General features: G+C 38.9%; 1 long non-coding RNA gene across 1 annotated transcript; it reads right to left on the reverse strand.

Annotated features, from left to right (window-relative positions):
* Positions 1–3,600: 3,600 nt before the first annotated feature.
* On the reverse strand, positions 3,601–4,502 carry LOC136694806 (uncharacterized). Its single transcript, XR_010802244.1, has 4 exons — positions 4,382–4,502; positions 4,200–4,241; positions 3,861–3,908; positions 3,601–3,631 (listed from the first exon to the last, which is right to left on the reverse strand). It is a non-coding gene; the product is annotated as an uncharacterized lncRNA (long non-coding RNA).
* Between the last annotated feature and the right edge of the window lie 4,120 nt (positions 4,503–8,622).

The following is an 8,622-nucleotide window of genomic DNA, read 5'->3' on the forward strand; positions in this document are numbered from 1 at the left end:
GTTGTGAATCACAATACAATATCTTCACTCTAAAAAACACTGGGTTATTTTCCTACCCAGATGCTGGGTTGAGTGAGTTGGGTAGCTAGAGTTTTGGGTTTTTGGGTCTCTATACTACCCAGCGTTTGGGTTAAAAGTGACCCAGCAGCAGGTTTATTGTTACTACGTGTTTATCCAAGCGCTGGGTTGGTTTCCCCATCACAGTGGTTCCCACTCTTCAGTTTGAATGTGAGCCACAGAGAGCAATGCTATGTTACATGGGGAGTGCTTCCAATTTACTGTGATAGATTAATGTTTATAAAGATTAATTCATTAATAACCTGTACCTTATCCAATTCAGGGTCGTGGTGGGTCCAGAGCCTACCTGGAATCATTGGGCGCAATGTTTATAAAGATGTTACAATAAAAAAAATTTGGGTTGATTTTGGTGCTGTACACTAGTCAATCTGCCAAATTACTGTTTAAGTGCCAGTGAGAGTTATTTATCTTAGCCACTTAGCTAACTTGCTAACAATATCTAATTTATACCTGTAGGATGAAGGGGAGAAAATAAAAACATTACAAATTTAACAATACAATTCTCTTTGTCTATTGTCTTAGTTTAGTGTGTTTAAAAGCAGTTTGTTTGATTGTGTTGTCAAAGCTTTAGCCATTAGCGAAGGGCCAGCAGGTAACAGCTGTGTTCCACTTCCCTCCATGCTCCCTCGGTAGTGTGAGAGCAACAATGTTGGCAGTGCAGTGCACGTGTGGTGGTCATCAGTAAAATCTAAATTCTCTATTCATAAACAATTATAATAAATTCTGAATTAATTATTGTAAATAAGTGACAGCATTTGACAGTGTAAGATGGACAGCTTTAAATGTTATAAATGTATAAAAAGTCACAACTAAAGTATTATCAGTGCTACAAATTCAAAGGTGGTAATGTTTCAAAGTGATGAGACAGATTTGCTTCCACAGTACAACCATAGGCTCAACAGAACTCACAGGAGGCATTCAAATAAACATATTACTATTATAATTACTGCTAATTAGTTAGAAATATTACACACTTCAATAATGATTAAGAGTCTGCGTGTTCATTAATATTCATGAGAGTGCAGATTGTAAATGTAGACTGTGTCTCAGAATCCCACCCCTCTCCCACTGTTCTGCAGACTGTGTGTTACTCTGAGAGGGAGCAGACTCAAATCAGATGTGACTGAGACAGAGAGAAAGAAAAGTAAGCTCCACGTTGACAGCAATGATCTAAAACATAAACCTGGTTATGATCCAGATTCAGTAGAACTTCTGCTGAAATGTGAACAGTGCTAAAGAAAACAGAGTGGAGCTGATTACACTAGAGACAGCGTAAGATCAGAGCTGTGGATTTAGTCTCTTCACAGAGGAGAACACTGTAAAGGAGCAGTCAGTCATTTTCTCCAGGGATTCATTATTAAACACTCATTACACTGACCCCTAGTGGCCTGAGTGAATCAGACTCTGCAGTGAACCTACTGTAAACATGAGCGCCCCCATGTGGTGATCACTGTCTGTGAAGTGTAAACTTTTTCATAGAAAACACAAGAGCAGCACGACTCAGTGACGATATAAAAGTGTTTTTATTTACAGTGTAAAATACATGTAAATTATGACCAATGAACAGAAACAATATTCTCTGAGAGTGACTCTTTGGACCTCGACTCTAGACGACATCACATCAACATCAGGATCAATACACACCTCAGAGAAGAACATCTCCTTCAGCACTTTGTGATTAAACAGTAAAAGCTGAGCTCAAAACGAGAGCATTACATTCAACACTAGAACAGAAGTTTAATACAAAGCTGCAAAACAATTCTGCACTGATTCAGAAAACAAACCCTTTTTCCAGAAAAGTACAGGCCCACAGCATGTTCCCCGTGTGCCCTGGTGCTCTGCTCCAGACCAGGGACAGTCTATTGTTCCCCGTTACTTTATGGGGGATCACTCTTTGTCTGGCCCATCACCTAGGACCAGTTTGTCTTGAGAGACCCTACCAGGGGCTATTGCCCCCGACAACACAGCTCCTAGGATCACGCAGGCACACAAACCCCTCCACCACGATAAGGTGGTGATCCAAGGAGGGGTATATTAAGAAAGAAGAGTAACTCTAATCTTTCATACCTGTGTCAAATAAAAATACAGAATAACCGTACAAAAAAACTGTAATTTTCCCTTTTTTCATCTGTAAAAGTTTAGTATACCTGTAGTTTAATGTTTTGTGTGTAGTTATAATTTCTGCCACTAAGTGGAAAGTGTGCAAACAATAAAACAAACATAAAAATAAAAATAAAAAAGTGCTTACAAACTTGTATTATATACATACTTACACATAAAAACACATGTTCAAGTTAAATCCTGGAATATTATCTCCTTATTATCACCTGACTCTCTACTCCTTATTATCACCTGACCTGACGAATGACATCAACACAACTCTAAAATCTACATTAATTAATAATAATAAAAATAATAATAATATACTAGTGCTTTACAGAACATTAACCCTGTTCTCCAGAGTCTCTGATATTGATCAGAACACCTTGAATAATCTGAAGTGATCCAACACAGAGAGTCACTGAATATAAATCACTTTGGCACTTGTCTTATGTGCAGTGTGACTTTACTTTAAATTAGTTTGTGTTTGTAGATAAACTGAGACAGGAGACTGGTTCCTGTATCAGAATAAAACGTCTTTCCCAGTCCACAGCAGGACAAGAGATCGTTAAACCAGTGGTAAACTCCTCCTCTGTCCGGCAGAGGTCCTCCTCCCCTGAATTCAGAGCAGTGTATTTAATAACTCCAGTTTAACTACATTCCACCTTAAATGATTCAGAAGCTCAGCAGCAGCAGACTCCACTGTGGAGGTGTTGATTCAGTGGTGGCTGTTGAGAGAAATCTTGTTTTTGCTGCTGTTGTTTCTCTCTGAGACTGCAAGAGAACACACACACACAGTACTTACTCAGTGGATTTAAAAATGTCAGTATACACAGTGTTTAATCAAATTATCTTTAAGTAGCACTTAGTTAAACACATTAGAGATCAATATCCTGAGTGAAGATGGTCAATGACACAGTGAGGTTATGATAATGATGTGTGTAACTGCTTCTCTCAGTGAATAAATGTGAGTGTTTTATCAGTTACGGTGCTGTAAAACCCTCTGTAGAGAAGTGTCTGAAGTCAGGGACAGTTCTGTGTTTACAGATGAACTGAGTCTGGATACACACACTCATTCACACACACACACTCTCACAGTCTCCAATCTGAGGAGTCTAGACTTGGACTGTTCCACTGAGGGAATGGTTCAGTCCTGTTTCACCTCCTCCCTGACTCCTCCCTCTCACTGTCAGCCCTCCACTCCTGCCCCTTTCAGAACACACTTCATACTTCTGTGTGTTTCTAATGGACTCTGAAATGAACTGCAGGTGAATCCCTCTCTCCACTCGTCTGTTTTTAATCTCAGTTCAGGATCAGAGCCTCAGACACTACAGACGTTTACAGAACTATACACAAGTGGATTCAGGAGGAGTGTCACCACAGAGGGATGATGAGGCTTTATTAACTTTACAATACTCACTTCTGCTTCTGTTTGATCCAGTGTTTCCACATCCTGAAAAAAGAAAAACAAAATACAGTCATTTCACAACTGAGCCACAGTGGAATCACCACAATCACTAATTTACTCCAAACAGTGTCAATACCATAACATTTTACATATGGATTATTACCAGAGCTCAATAATGAACGCTCAAAAATGAAGCTGGAGCTGAAACAAGGACTTTACACTTTGTAGAGTTCACTCAGAGCTCAGAGGAGAAACAAACTATAACTCAACTCACCGTTTTCCACAGGCTTCAGAGGAACAGGACTCAGAGGAATCTCCTCACCTGAAAGAGCAGGATTTAGAGAGAGTTGAGTACAGATGTGCAGTAACATCTGCTGTGTCCTGATTGACTGGTTCCACATTCACTCATTAACCCTTCACTGACTCTAAACATGTTCAGCACAGTCTCAGTGTGAATGTGAAGGACTCTGATTGCTGAGGAAGCTCAGGCTGGAGTGGATCTCCAGCACTTTGAGGGAGATGAAGAAATAGATCACAAACAACAACTTGGAGAACTGGAGAAATCTCTGTGTTCAGATGAGGATCAGGAGAATGGACAGACAGTGACACTCACCAGTGGACGGAGGAGACGGGGGAGGAGTCCTTCTTCTTCTTCCTTTAATTACAGGTTTAAAAAGGAACATTGTTACCTTTTATATAACAATGAATAGAAACATACTGTAGATTTAAAATATTAATATATTATTCAAATTATGAGTGATTTATGAAGTATATTAGGAATATCATCATACTCACTTTTCTCCCTCACTTTATAGACAATGAACCCACACACTACAGCCACCACCACCACCACCACCACTGCTCCAATGATCAAACCATTAACACTGGGTTTCCTTTCTGTAAACAGAAAAGCGATTGTTTTACAATAAACCCTTGTAAGAACTGTAACTACTGTAAGAACAGTGGGATATTCTGAGTCTAATGGAGGACTCTCTACTCTTCAGTGTTTCTGGATTAAAATAAACCCCTGTAAGAACTGTAACTACTGTAAGAACAGTGGGATATTCTGAGTCTAATGGAGGACTCTCTACTCTTCAGTGTTTCTGGATTAAAATAAACCCCTGTAAGAACTGTAACTACTGTAAGAACAGTGGGATATTCTGAGTCTAATGGAGGACTCTCTACTCTTCAGTGTTTCTGGATTAAAATAAACCCCTGTAAGAGCTGTAACTACTGTAAGAACAGTGGGATATTCTGAGTCTAATGGAGGACTCTCTACTCTTCAGTGTTTCTGGATTAAAATAAACCCCTGTAAGAACTGTAACTACAGTAAGAACAGTGGGATATTCTGAGTCTAATGGAGGACTCTCTCTACTCTTCAGTGTTTCTGGATTAAAATAAACCCCTGTAAGAACTGTAACTACTGTAAGAACAGTGGGATATTCTGAGTCTAATGGAGGACTCTCTACTCTTCAGTGTTTCTGGATTAAAATAAACCCCTGTAAGAGCTGTAACTACTGTAAGAACAGTGGGATATTCTGAGTCTAATGGAGGACTCTACTCTTCAGTGTTTCTGGATTAAAATAAACCCCTGTAAGAACTGTAACTACTGTAAGAACAGTGTGATATTCTGAGTCTAATGGAGGACTCTCTACTCTTCAGTGTTTCTGGATTAAAATAAACCCCTGTAAGAACTGTAACTACTGTAAGAACAGTGGAATATTCTGAGTCTAATGGAGGACTCTACTCTTCAGTGTTTCTGGATTAAAATAAACCCCTGTAAGAACTGTAACTACTGTAAGAACAGTGGGATATTCTGAGTCTAATGGAGGACTCTCTACTCTTCAGTGTTTCTGGATTAAAATAAACCCCTGTAAGAACTGTAACTACTGTAAGAACAGTGGGATATTCTGAGTCTAATGGAGGACTCTACTCTTCAGTGTTTCTGGATTAAAATAAACCCCTGTAAGAACTGTAACTACTGTAAGAACAGTGGGATATTCTGAGTCTAATGGAGGACTCTCTCTACTCTTCAGTGTTTCTGGATTAAAATAAACCCCTGTAAAAGCTGTAACTACTGTAAGAACAGTGGGATATTCTGAGTCTAATGGAGGACTCTCAAATCTTCAGTGTTTCTGGATTAAAATAAACCCCTGTAAGAACTGTAACTACTGTAAGAACAGTGGGATATTCTGAGTCTAATGGAGGACTCTCTCTACTCTTCAGTGTTTCTGGATTAAAATAAACCCCTGTAAGAACTGTAACTACTGTAAGAACAGTGGGATATTCTGAGTCTAATGGAGGACTCTCTACTCTTCAGTGTTTCTGGATTAAAATAAACCCCTGTAAGAGCTGTAACTACTGTAAGAACAGTGGGATATTCTGAGTCTAATGGAGGACTCTACTCTTCAGTGTTTCTGGATTAAAATAAACCCCTGTAAGAACTGTAACTACTGTAAGAACAGTGGGATATTCTGAGTCTAATGGAGGACTCTCTACTCTTCAGTGTTTCTGGATTAAAATAAACCCCTGTAAGAACTGTAACTACTGTAAGAACAGTGGGATATTCTGAGTCTAATGGAGGACTCTCTACTCTTCAGTGTTTCTGGATTAAAATAAACCCCTGTAAGAGCTGTAACTACTGTAAGAACAGTGGGATATTCTGAGTCTAATGGAGGACTCTCTACTCTTCAGTGTTTCTGGATTAAAATAAACCCCTGTAAGAACTGTAACTACTGTAAGAACAGTGGGATATTCTGAGTCTAATGGAGGACTCTCTCTACTCTTCAGTGTTTCTGGATTAAAATAAACCCCTGTAAGAACTGTAACTACTGTAAGAACAGTGGGATATTCTGAGTCTAATGGAGGACTCTACTCTTCAGTGTTTCTGGATTAAAATAAACCCCTGTAAGAACTGTAACTACTGTAAGAACAGTGGGATATTCTGAGTCTAATGGAGGACTCTCTACTCTTCAGTGTTTCTGGATTAAAATAAACCCCTGTAAGAACTGTAACTACTGTAAGAACAGTGGGATATTCTGAGTCTAATGGAGGACTCTACTCTTCAGTGTTTCTGGATTAAAATAAACCCCTGTAAGAACTGTAACTACTGTAAGAACAGTGGGATATTCTGAGTCTAATGGAGGACTCTCTCTACTCTTCAGTGTTTCTGGATTAAAATAAACCCCTGTAAAAGCTGTAACTACTGTAAGAACAGTGGGATATTCTGAGTCTAATGGAGGACTCTCTACTCTTCAGTGTTTCTGGATTAAAATAAACCCCTGTAAGAACTGTAACTACTGTAAGAACAGTGGGATATTCTGAGTCTAATGGAGGACTCTCTACTCTTCAGTGTTTCTGGATTAAAATAAACCCCTGTAAGAGCTGTAACTACTGTAAGAACAGTGGGATATTCTGAGTCTAATGGAGGACTCTACTCTTCAGTGTTTCTGGATTAAAATAAACCCCTGTAAGAACTGTAACTACTGTAAGAACAGTGGGATATTCTGAGTCTAATGGAGGACTCTCTACTCTTCAGTGTTTCTGGATTAAAATAAACCCCTGTAAGAACTGTAACTACTGTAAGAACAGTGTGATATTCTGAGTCTAATGGAGGACTCTCTACTCTTCAGTGTTTCTGGATTAAAATAAACCCCTGTAAGAACTGTAACTACTGTAAGAACAGTGGGATATTCTGAGTCTAATGGAGGGCTCTACTCTTCAGTGTTTCTGGATTAAAATAAACCCCTGTAAGAACTGTAACTACTGTAAGAACAGTGGGATATTCTGAGTCTAATGGAGGACTCTCTACTCTTCAGTGTTTCTGGATTAAAATAAACCCCTGTAAGAACTGTAACTACTGTAAGAACAGTGGGATATTCTGAGTCTAATGGAGGACTCTCTACTCTTCAGTGTTTCTGGATTAAAATAAACCCCTGTAAGAACTGTAACTACTGTAAGAACAGTGGGATATTCTGAGTCTAATGGAGGACTCTCTACTCTTCAGTGTTTCTGGATTAAAATAAACCCCTGTAAGAACTGTAACTACTGTAAGAACAGTGGGATATTCTGAGTCTAATGGAGGACTCTCTCTACTCTTCAGTGTTTCTGGATTAAAATAAACCCCTGTAAGAACTGTAACTACTGTAAGAACAGTGGGATATTCTGAGTCTAATGGAGGACTCTACTCTTCAGTGTTTCTGGATTAAAATAAACCCCTGTAAGAACTGTAACTACTGTAAGAACAGTGGGATATTCTGAGTCTAATGGAGGACTCTCTACTCTTCAGTGTTTCTGGATTAAAATAAACCCCTGTAAGAACTGTAACTACTGTAAGAACAGTGGGATATTCTGAGTCTAATGGAGGACTCTACTCTTCAGTGTTTCTGGATTAAAATAAACCCCTGTAAGAACTGTAACTACTGTAAGAACAGTGGGATATTCTGAGTCTAATGGAGGACTCTCTCTACTCTTCAGTGTTTCTGGATTAAAATAAACCCCTGTAAAAGCTGTAACTACTGTAAGAACAGTGGGATATTCTGAGTCTAATGGAGGACTCTCTACTCTTCAGTGTTTCTGGATTAAAATAAACCCCTGTAAGAACTGTAACTACTGTAAGAACAGTGGGATATTCTGAGTCTAATGGAGGACTCTCTACTCTTCAGTGTTTCTGGATTAAAATAAACCCCTGTAAGAGCTGTAACTACTGTAAGAACAGTGGGATATTCTGAGTCTAATGGAGGACTCTACTCTTCAGTGTTTCTGGATTAAAATAAACCCCTGTAAGAACTGTAACTACTGTAAGAACAGTGGGATATTCTGAGTCTAATGGAGGACTCTCTACTCTTCAGTGTTTCTGGATTAAAATAAACCCCTGTAAGAACTGTAACTACTGTAAGAACAGTGTGATATTCTGAGTCTAATGGAGGACTCTCTACTCTTCAGTGTTTCTGGATTAAAATAAACCCCTGTAAGAACTGTAACTACTGTAAGAACAGTGGGATATTCTGAGTCTAATGGAGGGCTCTACTCTTCAG

This window comes from Hoplias malabaricus, chromosome 4 (genome assembly GCF_029633855.1).
Source record: "Hoplias malabaricus isolate fHopMal1 chromosome 4, fHopMal1.hap1, whole genome shotgun sequence".
In the NCBI taxonomy this organism is placed as follows: Eukaryota; Metazoa; Chordata; class Actinopteri; order Characiformes; family Erythrinidae; genus Hoplias; species Hoplias malabaricus.